Source organism: Trichosurus vulpecula, chromosome 3, assembly GCF_011100635.1.
Source record: "Trichosurus vulpecula isolate mTriVul1 chromosome 3, mTriVul1.pri, whole genome shotgun sequence".
NCBI lineage: Eukaryota > Metazoa > Chordata > Mammalia > Diprotodontia > Phalangeridae > Trichosurus > Trichosurus vulpecula.
In genome coordinates this window covers 40,938,480-40,956,617 of record NC_050575.1, presented here as the reverse complement: position 1 = coordinate 40,956,617, position 18,138 = coordinate 40,938,480, and the positions used below count along the sequence as shown (strand labels likewise).

The 18,138-nt window shown below is 33.8% G+C and overlaps 1 protein-coding gene across 6 annotated transcripts in view; it reads right to left on the bottom strand.

Moving 5' to 3' along the window:
* The window catches only part of RALGAPA1 (Ral GTPase activating protein catalytic subunit alpha 1), a 339,477-nt gene that overhangs the window by 21,395 nt on the left and 299,944 nt on the right, over positions 1-18,138 (bottom strand). The window lies entirely within an intron of this gene.

The following is an 18,138-nucleotide window of genomic DNA, read 5'->3' as shown; positions in this document are numbered from 1 at the left end:
AACATAAAGCCCCCCAATATCTACACAGACATGACTGATCCTACCTATCTAATAAGTTGATACAGTAGGAGGAGGAAGAATCTCTGAAGAAAAGCCGAAAGACAAAATTCAGATGAAAATACATTTCGAAATAATTTTTGGCAGATCTTTTTGTTTTGTATTTTTATGCAAAGGCTTTAAAGATTATGGGAAGAGAAGGAAAAACACACGGAAATCACACTGATAAATGATTAAATTTAAAACACAAACACTGAGGCAACAATTTTATAGAACAGCTCAAGACAAGGAGTAGAGTTTTATTAATATTTAACAGTTTGAAAGGAGTAGTAGGTATCTTCAAACGTTACTTCTAAGAAACATAAATATTCAGGTTTAGACAAAAAGAAGAAAGATGTTTAATTAGCAAAGCCTTTGCCAGTCAAACACATATGATCTCTGAAGCTGTAGGATATAATGAGTAAAAAAACAAATTGGAGATCAAAGAGTAGAGCCACACAATTCAATGAACAAACAGAAACATGAATCCTCTTTGTCATTAGTACTGTATGCTTTATACGCTACTACTACTACTACTACTACTACTACTACTACTACTACTACTGCTACTAGAGCCACTGCCGCTGCAATTAAAAGGCCTCAATACAAAAAAGTTTGCTCCTCTTCCATTTGTTCAGCGGTCATAGGAATAAGACATTTCATAGTATCAGGTATCTAGAGCAGGAGTTACTGAGTTTTGGTAACTGTATTTCAGCAAAATTGGGTTCCTTTATGATACTATGTATTCTATTTTATGCAGCTAAAAACTTCACTCTGAGAAGGGGTCTATGGGCTTCACTACACTGCCAAAGGGGTCCATGACACAAAAAAAAGATTAAGAACTTCTTATCTGCAGCTGAGTGATCTCAAAGGCCATCGAATCCAACCCCTTCCTTTCACAGATGAGGAAACTGAGGCTGGGGAAAGTTATGTGACTTGACCAACACTACATCGATAGTAACGGTCAGAAACGGGTTTTTAATCCAGGTTTTAAAAAAAATTCTAGAGTCATTATACTTTTCACTGCAACATGCTGCCTCACATTTAGAGGAGAATAAGAAGGAAGACAGGGAAAATATACTGATGTTCATTTTCTATTATCTGCACTGGAAAAGACTTTGCTTCCAAATGTTTTTCAAAATGGATGCAACAACCACAGTATTAACTAGAGCTTTCCCTCCCATCTCTCTCCAATTTCCTCAAATAAGTTTTTCATTTGAAGAAAAAAATACGAGTATTTAACATGTTATTTATATTGGTAGTTATAATCTGTTCTATTTTTCTATTTTGGCTGTCCTTCAAAATTTTTAAAAAATTATTTTAGTGATGCTTCTTAATTTTTGATATAACTATCACTTCCTGACTACCCCCAGCCTAAAAGAACATTACTTGGTAAAAATTAGGACTATCAAACAAATCAAGTTTTTGGCCATGTCTGATAATGTATGACTCATTCCACACCTTAGTCCACCAATTTTCTACCATGGGGTTGGAGGTATTTTCAACCATCCTCTGAACTCACAATCAGACACTAAAAAGTCTTTCAATGTTGTTTTCCTTTATACTATTGTGGATATTGTTATATTCTAATTATGAACTTTAATAATACCATTCCTCAAATAGGCAAGGTTTGATCTTAATGATTTATAGAACGAATCCCAACGATAGTTCTGTGGTATACAAGACAATGAATATTCTTTCCGGTGCATATAAATACATGTTTATTAATCAAATGAGATACTCCTATTTAGGAAACAACTTTTGGCACTGAATCATTTCACAATGAAGTTAGCATATATGACATTTAAAAAACAATATTACTGCACTGCAGACTCAGCCTAATCTCTGAATGCCCTGTTAATAAATGCAGATTTCCACAGTCTAATGTTACTTTCATTTTGATTTTCAATTTGTAACTCATGAGAATTGGAATAAATATAGGCACAGATATGGGAAATTCAGTTCTCAGTGTTTCATGGGGAAAAAATGGTAACTAGACACTTAAGTTGACTCAAGAATGGCCAAAATATTAATACTATGTGTTAGTTCAGATCCCGGAATACCATATCCCTAGTTAAAAATCCTTATTACATGATTATTTTTATTTATGTACTATTAGGTGATTATTTTTTATAAAGTGAACATTTCACTTTTGGGGTATATTGATTTTGTAAAGTGAACATTTCACATCTGGGGTATAATGATTTTTTTAAGGAGGCCTTGAAGTCTTTATAAGAATTATGTGGTGACAGCATTATACAAGAGGCTTGGAAAACAAAGAAAAAAAAGAATTATACATACATACATATATGTCTATGTAGACACACACACACACACACACAGAGTATGCCAAAAGTCTTAGTGCAGTAAAGCTTAAAACTGTGTGTGCATGCATGCTTGTGTGCTTGCTAGATCTACTGTACTACAAGCTAGTACTGCAGATAAGTATATTTCTCTGAAAGAGACTCAATAGGTACTAGATGGATTAAAGGGTACTTTTGATTTAGTGGATTAAAATAACTTCAATACTTTATTAATAAGGAACTAGGAAGAAGAGGAAATAAGTATTTTTTATAGAAGCTAGTTTCCCATCGAGGTCCAGAAATTTTCTCATGTGGGTAGCCATACGTATAATTCACTGAACAAAGGAAAACACGAATCTTCTCTGTCATTAATACTGTATGCTTTATACACCACTACTACTGCCACTGCCACTGCCACTGCCACTGCTGCTGCTGCTATTAAAGGACTTGTTACTGGATAAATGATTCATCATTTTCCATAACTTTAAAATATCCTGTTATTATGAAATTCTTCAGAATCTGACAATATCTATCATTAAGGAAAAGCTGTAATTTATCAGGGAAAACAAAGCTAGGCTTGAATCTATTCCTTTAACCATATTGCTAAGTCTATATTGTTTACACTGCATCTCAATTAAGAGAGAGGCAGGACACCTGGTACTTTAAGTCCCATGGATTGCCAGATGACTCAAAATCCATAACAGGTGCTAAGGCAGTGAGAGTGTAGCCCCATTAATGCAAGCTGAAGTTGGATAAAATTTTGACTCAACTGTTCATAAATCACTCAATTATTCAGTGAAAATTTAAAGGAAATTAAGCACTCATTATCTTTTTTACTGAGGCTAATGTTAATTTTTAAAAAGTAACCTTAATATTTACTATCTGAAATCAGGCCTAGAGATTCCGAAAAGCCTTGCTGCTTTTATGAATACTTTAATAATTCCTGAAAAATTAAAATAACTGCAATTATTAAAAATATAAATGAACCTTCATAGGAGATGTAAAGAAATAATACAACCAGAAGAAAAAACTAATTTGGATTTCAACTAGTCTGTGTTGAAAACAAAACCCTGAACTCTAACTCGACAATATCTACTTCAAACCTATTCCTGAAATTTGCAGTGACAGCATAATTATAAGAAGACTGAATAAGTTCTTTTATAAACATTAACAGAAAAATTTTCTTTAAAAGATAAAACACCTTATGTAATAAAAAAACATAAAATTGTATTTCTTCTTGTAGTAACAATTTTGAAGATCTAAAGCTGAAGAAACTAAATCTATTGGGATTTAATATTAAAATTCAAAATCCTGTCAGAAGACTGCAGATGGGAAAAATAAAATTTACAGTATACAATTACTTAAGAGCTATCACTAACCTAATTGTGCACTAATTTGATTAAGATTGTTTTAATACTATAATTATCAGGAAACAAAAAAAAGTGATTTTATTACCAAGAGTAAGCAGTAACAAAGTACAGCAAATTGTCATTTAAGACAGTGTCATAGTATCTAAGATAAGCAGCACACAGCCTTAAACTAATGCACTATATGCCTCCAGGGAATGATAGACATAGAGATTGGCCTTTAACATCAAAATCTATCCATTAATCTTGACTTAAATATAATCTACTATTCTGTAGCAAGAGGAAGAATGGTCACTTAATGAATTACTATTTCTGAAATGCAGTTGTGAGGCACATTCACTAAATCACTTAAAAGGAGATGTAATACCAGTAATTTTAATAAAACTAAAGATTACTAAATATTATATAAGTATCTGTTTAGCACAGATTCCTTCTCTTCTTCTTTTACCCCTCCTCCCCTAGTTTGGAATAGAACAGAAAGTTTCCTTTAAAAACCCCTCCCTGCTCTTTTATCATGACACACATTAATCAACTACTTAGCCCAACTTAAAAATCCTCTATGTAAATATCTACAGTATGACTGCAGGGCCAGACTCCCTGGGGATACAGAATAGGTCATCATTAAAAAAAAAAACCAAAACACAATACAGCACTGGTTCTCAGTAAGAGAAAGACTAATACTCAACTCTACAACCACACGCTGATTGAAAAATCATTGTCATTTAGTGTAAAATTCATTGTTTAATATTTATGAGATGTTAATGGGTTTATCTTTAAGATATCCTATTTACTAATATTAATATATTACTAATTTACTATGCTCAAAATTAATTTATTCTCCATATTTTAAGTTCTGTGTATGAGATTTTCATTTTAAGAGTAAACACACCTCTAGATTAAAATATATATCATATATATGTATATATATAAAAGTCCTAAATTAAAATCTCTCTTTAATCTTTCTGAACTTCAGGTACTATTAAATGATGAATGAAATACTAACACAAAGGTTCTACAAGTGGTTGTTTAATTATACTAAGTTACTTCCACTTTTAATGGATATAATTTAAATGAAAGTAAAAACTCTTCTAAAACAAATAAACAAATGTAGACACGTCAGTTCCAATATCTATTTTTGCCCCCTTTTCTATTTTGAGCAGCAATTAGTAAAGCAACCCCATCCTTCTTCCTCCCCAGCGCTCTCAAGCTGTTCAGAGCAGTTTGCAACACTACAATGGCACTATTGTGAATGCTGTTTGGGCTTCCTTCCCACAGAGAGTTAAATGGGCAGTTCCTGCTGCCCATGATTGGTGTCCAGTGAAATAATGCTCAAGAACCATGTTTTGTCAACTCCACGCCAAAGAAGTAAAGCCAGGGAACCCAAGCTTTCATATCATACTGGACCATATGCCAACCCTGATGGCACCAAAAGGTTTATCATTAAGAATCAGGATTCATCATGTCCCTTGTGAAATTTCACTTCACATACCTTATGTGAAATGCAAGGCTTCCCTGAAAACTGAACCTTCTTCACAATCGGCATGAACAGATGGGTGGTAACATTGGTTTGGCAAGCAGAAGTTAGGATTCTAATAGTATTCTAGTGTTTAAGAAGAGAAGCTTTTGGGAAGAAGTGAAAAGATTTGTGACCCATAACTTAATTCTATTTCCATTGTTCAGCTATTAAAAATTTAATATTAAAAGCCTCATTGTTTAAGCAGTGTGAAAAGAAAAAATCATCTTGGATTAAAACTCACAATTTTTAGGTTGAAAATTATTAGCAACTTAATTTCAGTCTTACATTTCATGCATTTCATTTTCATGAGTCTAAATCAGTTCCCCAACAGCACCCTTAAATTCCATTTTTATTCCACTTTTTCTTACAAAACCCCCCAAATTACAAGAGATGTTTTATTGCGTTTATTAATTTAACCATATTGGAAGGTAAGAAATAATATAGGCATAAATTTCTGATCCAATTTTTACTTATGAATAAAAGGGCAGTAATATATGGGTTTTGATTTCAAAATCACTACTTTATCACAGTAGATAAACTACATTTTATCAATTTTGGAATTCTTTATCACCCTGTTGGTTCATTGTGATATAATCCAACTGTCTACACTGACACATGTGGAACCACACTGCCAAACTGTATTTGACCTAAGAATACAATTTCCTCTGGTGTCATTGCTTTCTATTTTCTTTGGTATTCTTTAATATGGGGTTCATGTCTACCAATATTTCAAAGAGGAGGGTTAGCTACTTATTTCCATCTCCTGGCTTCCCTGGATTTCTTCAGGTCCTTTCCTGAAATTATCTACAATTTATCTTGTAGTGAATTAGTGTTTATTAACTGCTGACATTGTGCCAGGGACTGTGCTAAGCCCTGGAGATACAAAGAAAGCTAAAAAAAAAACAACAAAAATTCCAAAACAGTCCCTGCTTTCAAGGAGCTTGCTGTCAAATGGTGGAGACAATATACAAACAACCATGTACAAACAAGACACATAAAGGGTAAAGTAAACTAGATGTGATCTCAGAGGGATAACACTAAGATTAAGAAGGACTAGGAAAGGCTTCTTACAGAAGGTGGAACATTAGCTGAGACCTGAGGGAAGCCAGAGAAGCCAAAAAGTGGAGATGAGGAGGGAGAGCATTCCAGACATGGGGAAGAGCCAGAGAAAATGTTTGGTACTGAGAGATGGAGTGTTGTGTTTGAGGAACTGTAAGGAGGTCAGGATTATTGCTAGATTACAGAGCACATGGAGAGAAGTAAGGTTTAAGATGGCAAAAGGAGGAAAGGGGACAGGTTATGAAGACCTCTGAATACCAAAGAGAGGACTGTGTATTTGATCTTGGAGTTAATAGGGAGATGCTTTAGTTTACTGAATAGGGAGCTGACCTGGTCAGAACTGCACTTTAGGAAGATAATTTGACAGCTGAGTGGAGGATAGAGTGGAGAGACTGAGGAAGGGAGATCAACCAGCAGGCTACTGGCAACTGTCCAGACAGGATGTGATGAGAGTGATGTCAGAGGAGTGAAGCACGGCATGTATGAGATGTTGTAAAGGTAGACATAGCACGACTTGACCACTGATTGGATAATAGGAGTGGAGAGGAGGATGATGTGGTCAGACTGTGAGCTCTTTGAGGGCAGGTCTTCTGCCCCTCCTTGTATCCTCAGAACTTAGCATAGCTACCTCTGATACATACCACCTATGAGATATGATGGAGTCACTTTACTCTTCAGAATTCCAGCAATTCTCTAAAACTATAATTTAAAGAGAAGTTAATCAGCATTGCCCTTAAAATTCTTTTTGCAACCTTTGTCTTTTTTAATAGGGGATAAGTAGAAAAAGTAACTTAAGGTGGTATGGGAGGAAGTCTTTTTTACTTCCAATCAGTTTTCCATTTGGTTGAGTAAAAACCTTTACAAACCCTAAAAAGGGAGTGTGTTTACCTTTGTGAATGGTGAAGCACAGAAGCCAGGAAATTTTTTTGTTCATTCTTTTACTCTCCACCAAGGAAGAGAAAAGGAGTCCCTGTTTTGGGTTTTGGGGTTTATTTTTTGGTAGTGGAGGAAGAAATGTCAGTGGCACCCCAAGTTGGATCTCTGAATATATTTTCACATGCAAAGATAAGTACACACACAAGTTCGGTTCTCTATATTGATGGCAATACAGAATAACAAATTCAAGTACATTAAAAGTTAAATAAGGCTTTAATGGAATGGCTCAGTAGTCTAATGGCTATAACAGGCAAAAAGTTATTTCAAGGTCTAGATAACTATTTTGCCAACTAAATTTTTGGAATACAATTCTTTCTTAAGTTGGGAACTATTTATACTTGTAGTAAATATGTAATATTTACATAAAATATATAGCCTCAAATAAACAAATTTTCCCATAAGATGAAATGGCAGTAATATTGACAAATCTGTTAAGAAGGTTTCAAATCTATGTTCTAATTCAGGGCTGTCCAAAATGAGGCCCGCAGTGCGATTTATGCACCCACCTACCAGCATAGAAACTTACATAAATGCTTTAGTAAACAAAGCCGAGCTAACACAGAGCTCTCACTAAAATGGCAAATCAAAATATATTGTCTATTGTTTGAATAAAAACCTAAGGATGGACAGCCCTGTTCTAATTAATGGCAGAATGCATTAGCAGTACCTATCAGTTTTAATTTGGTATGCATATTTTAGTCTATCTGAACAATAGAACCAATCAACAAAATACTTAAGTGCTTACTTTCCAGCATTGTGCTAGGCACTGGAGACATGACACAAACAGCATTTGCCTCCAAGAAGCTTACATTCTGGAGAGACATGTACATAAATCTATAAATACAAAATGAATACAGGTAAAATTTATGGGGGAAAGGATGTAACAGTTGAAAGATCAAGAAAGGTTTCATGTAGAACATGTTACCTGAGCAGAATTTCAAAAGAAACAAGAAATTCAAAGAGGTTGAGACAGAGGATGGACTGCTTTGAGTGAGGAATAGTATGCTGGCTGAGCCATATTTAGAAAAAGAGAATAATTTTAATAAGGTTAAGAAAACCTTTAAAAATCAGACAGAAGACCTTATAAAATTGATCTCAGAAGCAACAGACAGCCACTGGATTCTACTTAATATGGAAGAGATGAGCACTCTAAGAAAATCACATTGATTTGCAGGGATGACTAATTTTAACTGGATATTTTAAGAACTCAGCATTGAGTTCTGAAAATCAGTCTGATAAATTTAAAAAATCCAAATTCAGGCATTTAAGACTAAGTATCAAATCCAAAAGTAAGTTAAAAGATTAATACTAATTTTGGTAGGAAAGCCCCAATCTTAAACTTGGGGCACAAATACCTAACCCTGTAGGCTTTTGTACATTAGCAGATAGATACATGTAAAAATATTAAAAAACAGTATTTTATAGTAGCTTTAAATTTATGCCTAGCCTGTTATTTCGTAAATCACAATTCACATGTCTTACATAATAAAAACAAAATTTTAAGGAGAAGTTTAGATTGATCAGTAGTTTCTAGTGGCTAAAATTAAAGGCATATAAAATGACTTGGAATTTTTCATTGTAAAAAATTCTTTCAACAGGTAACTAGTAAATGATGGTTGAAAATCAGGTCTGCAATACTTTCTAGATCCAATCCTTAGACCACTGCCTCTTCTTGCTTCCCAGTGTTGCATTTCAATTCAAATTGCACAATCAACACAATAAATTGGGATCAAGGGACATAAAGTACTATAAAATACTTACCCTGACAAAACTAGAAATGGCAAGAAAATATATTTCAAATAAAAGTGAGGCCAGACAAGACAAGTGAAGAGGAGGTATCAAAACTTGAAAGAGTCGTCAATACTGACAGATTACTGTAATTTTGGCTGTCAGGATGATCGATTTGAGCTGCACATGCCGATCAATACTGTCCTCATTTAGTGAACAACATTAGATACGTAGTTACAGAAGATGTTCCTAAGGTAAAATTCAAACTGTACTTAATGAACATAAATAGCACAATTTATGCTGTGGAATTTTAGTTGGCATTTTTATAGGGCATGAAAGAATTGACCTAACAGTATACATTTTTAATTGAATTTTTCAGGTAGTTCTTTTTAAAAATAATTTTGTTCCAAGGATTAAGTTATTAGCTGTTGTAATTTTTTCAAAGGTAGCACTGTATTAATTTCTAGTATATTTTGTGGCAAAACTGCTGCTACATTTTATGTATTTGCTTTAGAATACATGGTTTGTCACTAATAGAATTTTTCTTGTCATCTTAATAGCTTTGTAAGCTTAACAATCTGATTTAATAAATTGTGTTTATTATTCTTATAGTACAGGGTGATATTTAACATATATCTTAAATAGAGCTATCTGATTTATGACTACAGTATTTTTAAATTTTAAATATTTATTTTCAACGTATACATTGTAAGCTTAGATTTTATTCTGAAATATCAAGCGACCTAAGTTCATAAAAAAATCATATTTTTTTTTAGGTTTTCAGTTAGTCATCTTTCTGAAAGATGTTTACATGTTTCTTAACTAAGCTCCTAAAAGGTTCGGCTATTTAAACTACATTCTTTAGCCCCTACAGTGCCTTATAACCTGAAAATGTGCCAAAAATGATGTATTACTATAGAAAGAGATTTCCTCTTTCAAAGTTATAAACAGCTAATTCTCTGTTATGAAAATAACTACACTGTTAAATTATAAATAGAATAACAAAGAAATCAAACACAATGAGAGGAGTATGGTAAAGTAGAAAAAGCATTGCCTTTGGAGTCAGAAGACCTGGATTCAAATCCTACCTTTGACTCTTACTGTTCTCGCGACATTGGGGAAGTTGTATAACCTCTGAGGCAGGCTTCAGTTTCCTCATATATATAATGCTAGATGGCTTCTGCGGTCCCCTGAAATTTTAAATCTATGATCCTATATGTCCTGATCATAAGATACAAAACTGTGGTTAATATTAGACTAAGGATCCCAAGTTCTAGACTGTTATTAAGATATTTACTAAAATGTATGTAATAAGCCATGTTCAAAAACTATTAAGTGCCTAAAATCTGTTCACATCTTTTAAAGAAAACCATGTAGTACCCCATAATCCACCACTGCAAGTATTCTTGAACAGTATGTATAAGACAGTATTCAAGGTAATATAAAAATTTTACAATATCACACACTAGATGACTAGACTACGTTGGAATATGAATCTAAACAGCTCCCAAATTACAAATAATTTCTTCCTGAAGCCTCTTTTGTTCTCTTCTTGTGAAGTCCTGAATGTGAACTACCCTTTTCTAGATGAACTAAGTCCAATTTTAATAATTTAAAAATAGGACTAAAAAGTAGACAATGATTAACTTTAAATTTCTTTGTGTGACTTTAAAAACTACATTAACTTTAGATGGATAATATTCTGTAGACTGGAGAGTAGATCTATACCTATTAAAAATAAGATAATACATTTTCTTTTTAAATAAAAGTAGTAAGCACAAAATATAATCTACTATAAATTGGCAAAAGGATGTATTTTGATACTCTACCTCAACATGCCATTAAGGTGAACCTGGATCTTCAAAGGCTATGGTACCAGAATCAAAGTTCCAGCTAGTTTTACTTGGACAGAAAAGCAAAGATTCTTATAGTCCTGGCAACAAGCTGTGCCTGTCATTTGAAAACCAGGTTAGCTAACTGGAGAGGCTTGTCATCAGAAAGCTGGTCATTTGGTGATGAATTCTTTTGTCATGGCAATGGGTAAAACAGAAAAGAATAACTAGGTCCCAATCTTGCACCAAAGTAATGGAGTGAGAGACAAGGGAGTAGGGAGTGCTAAGAAGCCAAGTTTTTAGACTTTCTACAAACAGTAGAATTTAACTGTTGGTACTGCAAATGTGACATCTTTGATCAACAACTTAAGAGTGGATATGCTACTGGAAGAATTAAATGGCATCCATGTTGACAATCTTATAAAGAAAACATCTGGCAAGGGAGGTGAGAAATAGAGGAAAAGAGGGACTGGATCTATAAACTGATTAGTGTATGGAGTTCTCAGATAAGCAAATTCCCACTACCAATGAATATGTGCGACAACTCTGCAACTTAACATTTGAAGAACATTATGGAGGAAGATGACAACAGAAAACAGATGACAAAAAGTGATGCCTTACAGAAGAGGCAAAAAAAAAAAAAGAGGGAAAACAAGCCTTCATAGAGCTTGGCTAGATAATCCTGACAGAAGTTCTGACAAGTTAGGATTAGCCCAGCTTTCCTTCATTGTCTCAAAATAGTAAGAAATGGAACAAATGGAGTAAAATAACAAAAATTAACAAAAAGTGGTTAGAATATTTGATATAATTCTGGAATTGCTAGCAACAGCAGTAAGTCAAAACAAAGAAATTAAAGGAATAAAGATAGATAAAAAGGAGATACAACTACCCCTATTTGGTGATATTCTTGTGGTATACCTGAAAAATTCTAGAGAATCATCAAAAATACTAAATGAGACAATTAGCAACTTCTGCAAACTTGAAGACTACAAAATAAACCCTGAAAAATCAACAAGAGTTTTATAATAAAAACAAAACCCAAGAAGCAATAGCAAAAAGGGAAATTCCATTCCAAATAATTTTTGTCATTATTGTTCAGTCATTTCAGTTGTGTCCAACTCTTTGTAACTGTATTTGGGGTGTTCTTGGCAAAGATACATGAGTGGTTTGCCACTTTGTTCTCCAGCTCATTTTACAGATGGGCAAACAGGGTCACACAGCTAGTATAGTGTCTGAGGCTGGATTTGAACTCAGGTTTTGTGACTCTAGGCCGGTCTAGCCACTGCACCACCTAGCTGCCCCTACTTCAAATAACTACAAAATACATAAAATATCAAGCATACATCTACAAAACATATGAAAAAAGATGTGATTAGATTCACTAATAGATATTTGATTACAAAGCTTTTCTTACAGAAATAAAGAACAATTTAAACAGATGGAGGAATATTCCCTTGTCATGGCTAGACTCTACCAATATAATAAAAATGACAATATTATCAAATACCAATCAAATTATCAAAGGGATGCTTGATAAAATAAAAAAAATTCATTTGGAAAAATAGAAATCTACATGATCAAGGGCAATGATGAAAAGAGGTGGGGACACAGGAGTTCTATCACTTCCAGACTTCAAACTCTCATGAAGCAGCAGTCATAAAAGCCAGTCAAAAAATGGAAAGGGCAGCTAGGTGGTGCCAGGCAGACCTGAGTTCAAATTCGGCCTCAGCTGCCTAGTAGCTGTGTGACCCTGGGTAAGTCACTCTGTGTCTCAGTTTTCTCATCTGTAAAATGAGTTGGAGAAGGAAATAGCAAAACATTCTGGTATCTTTGCCAAAAAAAATCCCAAATCCAGTCACAAAAAGTAGGACACAATTGAACAATAATAACAAATAAAAAGGTAGATCAATATAAAATATTAGATAAGGGAGAATCAGAAACAACAGAACTCAACAATCCAGTCTTTAATAAAATGGAACATAAATTACCTAAGAAAAATATTACTTATTTAATGAAATTGCTGGGAAAACTAGAAAGCAGTCTGGCAGGACATATTCCATACTATATTCAACTAAATGGAAACGTGATCATAATATTAAAGATCATACTAATAAAAATGAGAATAGAAGCAGATCATATACCTCTCACAACTATGGTTAGGCAATGTATTTTTTAACCAAACAAGGGAGAGAAGTAATTACAAAAGATAGAATAGAAAACTTTGATTATATGAAACTGAAAAGCTTCTATTAAGAATATTTATATCAAATTTCTTTAATAAGGGTTTGGTATCCAATATATATAAACAATTAATGTACATACATACATACATACAAATATAAATGACCAAAAACTATTCCCTAAAAGGTGACCGACTGGTCAAGGGATATAAATGAACAGTTCTCAAAAGGAGAATTGCAAGCTATTAATAACTATATGAAAGAAATCCAAATCACTTGTAATAAGAGAAATGCAAATCAAAATAATCCTGAAGTTTCAGTTTACAATGTTCTAAACTGGCAAAGATAACAAAAGATAGGAATGCTCAAATGTCGAAGGGGTTGTGGGAACCTAGCTGGCGCACAGCTCCAGGTTCAGTACTTTTTTTCTTTAAACAACACTGCCTTTTACCAAAAGATTTAATAGTCAATGAAATTTTTTATCTTGGAAAAGGAATGGTTTTAGGAATATCGTTTTGTAAGACCATTATCCTCTAGTAAACTTTCTTCTTGCTAATATAACACACTTCTGTCCTATGAAGTTAAGATTTTTCAATCCTTGATTATTTTTGTTACACTATACCTTTTGATATTTGAAATTCCATTCTTTTAAATAAAATGTTAGGAAAAATGCTTGGAAAGTGCTGTCTTTTCTATAAAATACTACTGAAGGCTGAGAGATAATTAAAGAGTGACTTTCTGATTAATATGTGAGAGAGGACCTTATGCAAGTCAACCCAAATGAGTTTTAAATTCACCATTTCTTGATTTAAAAAAAATTGGGAATGGCAATTGGCACAAAGCTGCTGATTTCTCAATTCTCTAAGGCATATGTAAAATATTCAACATTATTTGGAGTGTTTTACAAATGGTTGCTAAAATAAAAAAGGTCATTATTAAATGTATACTTCATACAACATGCTTCTCAAGACACTATTGCTTTGTGCTAGTGTTTTCTTAAATTTTGCTCTCAGCTGGGATTTGAGGGGAGAGCTATGGAGACAATTTGTATAACTGAAATGGGAATAAAAACAGTCTTCCAGATTGGCCTTCAGTTTGGTCAGGTTCAGGCAGGGTGGTCTCCAGGGAAGTCAGGGTTAATGGGAGGAGCAATGATAGGTTAGGTTTGGGGGATGGGATTTCCAAGTCTCATTCAGGTCAATAAGAGTCTGGTCTGGCATCCTTTCTATGCAGAGGTGTACCTCTTTGGTGCATTTAAGTTTGCCTGTCAACTCATCAGTTGTTTTTTCAAGCTTTTATTGCCAGTCTCTCAGTAAATTCAACAAAGGTCTCTGCATGCTTGAGTTCACCAAGTGTGATTATTTTTTTTAACTCCTCTGCAAATTTATCTTCTTTCTGAGAATAATTTTCTTTAGGAACATTAAGATATTTCAGATTCTGAACCCGACAACCTTATCTGCTCATCTCTCTCCTGAAGGTGGGACTCAGGCAGCCAGTTCATTCCAAGTCTCTTACAATCATCGACTTGAGGCCACCTCCTGCTTCCTGCACACTTCTGTGATGTGCTTAACCTCTTTAACTTGGATTCCTTGGGTCTCATCTTTTCATCTTCAGAGCCAGATTTTCAAAAGATCTTCATACTCCTTTGTGCCCATTAGATTTCTCTTATGGTCTGTCTATGTTTCTCCCTCCAAATTATACTAGAAATGCTAAAGCTGTTCATCGTGTAATCATTAGGCTATTGCAGTGCCTCAAATTTGGTGTTTCACTATTTCTATGGTGGTGACATTGGTCAGGGTGCCCGGTGTATGTTCCCACTCTTACTGTGCCTCTTGTACTTTGTGTAGCCACCCCTTCTCAGCTCATAATCATAAATGCTATTCTCCATTGCTGTTCATTTATAAACTTAAAGTATCTTCACTTTTACACTTAAATAAATCTCTAGTTTAAAATTAAGAAGATTTTAGATGTATTTAAATGCAGTATCAAAAGTCTAAAATCAATCTTTTTAGTTGAAATAATTTTTGTCTTGTTAATAAAAGATCACAATTGCTTCTGAGGAAATAGGTCCCCAAAGAACCTGAATTGTGTATATGACCTTTGACCCAGCAAAATTGATTCAAGGTCTATTCACCAAAGATATCAAAGAAAAAGGAAAAATACATACAAAAATATTTATAACAGCTGTTTCATGGTGGCAAAGAATCGGAATCTGAGGGGATGCCCACCAAATGGGAATTTATGCCTGAACAAGTTATAGCATATGTATGTGATACAATGTTACTGTGCTATAAGAAATGAAGAAAAATGATGGTTTTAGAAAAACTTGGAAGACTTATATAAACTGATGCAAAGTGAAGGGAACAGAACTAGGAGAACAATTTACAAAATAACAATACTGTAAAGACAAATAGCTTTGAAAGATGTAGGAACTCTGATCCATAGCACATAACGAAACCGTTCCAGAAACCTCATGATGAAACATGCTCTACACCTCAATATAAAAAGGTGATGGACTCAAGAGTATCAGCTAGGTGGTGCAGTAAGTAGAGCACTGACCCTGGAGTCAGGAGGACCTGAGTTCAAATTTGCCCTCAGACACTTGACACACTTACTAGCTGTGTGACCTTGGGCAAGTTACTTAAATCCAAGTATCCTGCCTTCCCCCCTCCAAAAAAAAAGAGTATAAACTAAAGTATATTTTTTGGAGGGACATAGCTAATATGGGAATTTGTTTTGCTTGACTATTTATATTTGTAACGGGTTTGAAAAAAACCAGTATTTAAAGACAGTAGCAACAGAATTCTGGAGCATTTGGAAATAATAATTCAGAATCAGTGTATAAATAGAAGTATATTCACTTGAACATGGTAGGCAAAATGAGGTCAAAATTAGCATAACAATTACCCTAAAATAACATAAATTAAAAAAATTATTAAATATGAAAAACATTATCTCTACAATCCATTAAGATGAATGCAATCATTCTAAAAAATATGGCCTTACATATCCAATTTTCACTAGATTTTTATTCTGGAGATTGTCAGACTGGTGTTGCCACCACATTGCCACATCTTTTTCTAGTCTTTTAGGCAAATATAAAAGCTATAATGTGTTCTAGAACTTAAAAGTGCATATATAATCCATATACAACTTAATAATTCATTACATGTAAGAGGCAAACTATATATTGGTCTGTCACTGTATGGAACCTGAATGTTTGCATTATTCTTAATCCTATTTGGGAACAGTTCATTACTCTTGCAAATAAAGTATCTGAATGCTATTTACTAGTTACTTTTCAGCTGAGAGTTTATGACTCTACTGAGGGCAAAAAAAAATTGTCTTCTCTCACTAAATTTGAGGTTTGTATGTAAGATGTATGATAGAGCTTTCTTTTTACAGGAAAATGAAATCACTTCCCTACTGTGTTCTCCTTTCACTCAAATTAAAAGTTAATATTACTGACTGTAATATTCAACTGACACCTGACCTCAGGATGGATATTAGGATTAAGAAAAAAATGAGACAAGTAAAAGTCAGAAAGTAAATATGTCTGGTGAGGCTAACAATATATATGATATATAACTATAGATGAAATTATACCTTGGTGAAATTAAGACATTAAAAATGTGCTAAGTGTAAAATAGGTTGAAACCAAAAGGTTTGTGAAAGAATAGCTATGATGCTAAAAGAAATGGCAGTGTACAGTAGAGCACTGATTTAGGAATCAGGAAGAAAACCTGGAATCAAGTCCAGCTAGCTAGCTGGATGACACTGGGCAAGTCGATAAGTCTCTGTATAATCTTATATGGAAATATGTAAAAAAATGTAAAAAAAGGAGAAAACTCTTAGAAAAAAGGAATTTTTAAGAGAAAATTGATCATTATGCACCTAATATTTTCCAAGGGAGAGCACTCCTTTGAGTATCTAAGTATGATGTTCTTAATATAGTATATTCTCAATATAAATTAACAAAATTATAAGTATAAAGCATTAGACTCTCAACCTTTTGTGAACATAAAAACTGCTGGAATCAATGCACTCCCTGATAATCTCTATGTTCTTTAGAAGCTCAGTTCAAGTGCTAATTCCTAAGCAAACTCTTTCCAAGTTTCCCCTGTCGTTAGTGCTCATGAAATTACTCCAATTTTATTTATATTTAAGAAGCCATTTGCAAAGTGCCAGTGGTTAAAGGAAGGTGCTATGATACAAAGACAAACTAAAAATAGTCTTTCACCCTTAAAGAATTTTTAACAGAAGTATAATACAAGATATATACAAAGTAAACTTAAAAAGTAATTGGGGGTGGGGCAGAGACCACAGAAAGAGCAGGAAAGGCCTGGTATAGGAGGCAACACCTGAGCTTAACCTAGAATTCCAAGGGATTCCAAGAGATGATGATGGACGACATTCCTGGCTTACAAAGGCTTAGAGAAGGGAGATGGACTATTGCATAAAGAATATCAAGCAGGCCAATTTGCTAGAACGGGAATAATTTAAAATCTCTTAACTGGTTATTAAAATACATAATAAACAGATGGATGTCCTAATATAGCAGCTAGGTTGCACAGTGGACAGAGTGCTGGGCCTGGAGTCAGGAAGACTTGAGTTCAGATGTGGACTCAGACATTTACTAGCTGCGTCACACTGGGCAAGTCATTTAACCCTGTTTGCCTCAGTTTCCTCATCTGTAAAATGAGCTAGAGAAAGAAATGGCAAACCATTCCAGTATCTTTGTCAAGAAAACCCTAAATGGGGTCACGAAGAGTCATGTGACTGTAATGACTGGACAACGACGAAGACAACAATGAGATGTTCTAATGGCCTACTATTTTGTGAAGTTCAATTTTCACTCTTAAAGATGTCAAGTCTGTACTGAATTTTTAATGTGTGGCACATTTAAGAACATCAAGCATATTCTTAATAGTATGAAAATAATGAATACAAAACAGCAAATATGCATTTGTGTAAATTTTTATGATTGACCAGTAATGTTGAAGACTATATTATTTAATAACATGAGTAATAACATAACCATTGTTCCTCTCCTCTTCTCTCCTTTAGATGTTCTGCCCAAAGGAAGGTAAATTTGTAAATTTTGATGGCCAAAACCTACCTATTTAACTTGAGGTTTGCTGGCTAGATTTCTTTCTCAAAGACCAAGCCTTAAACCCAATT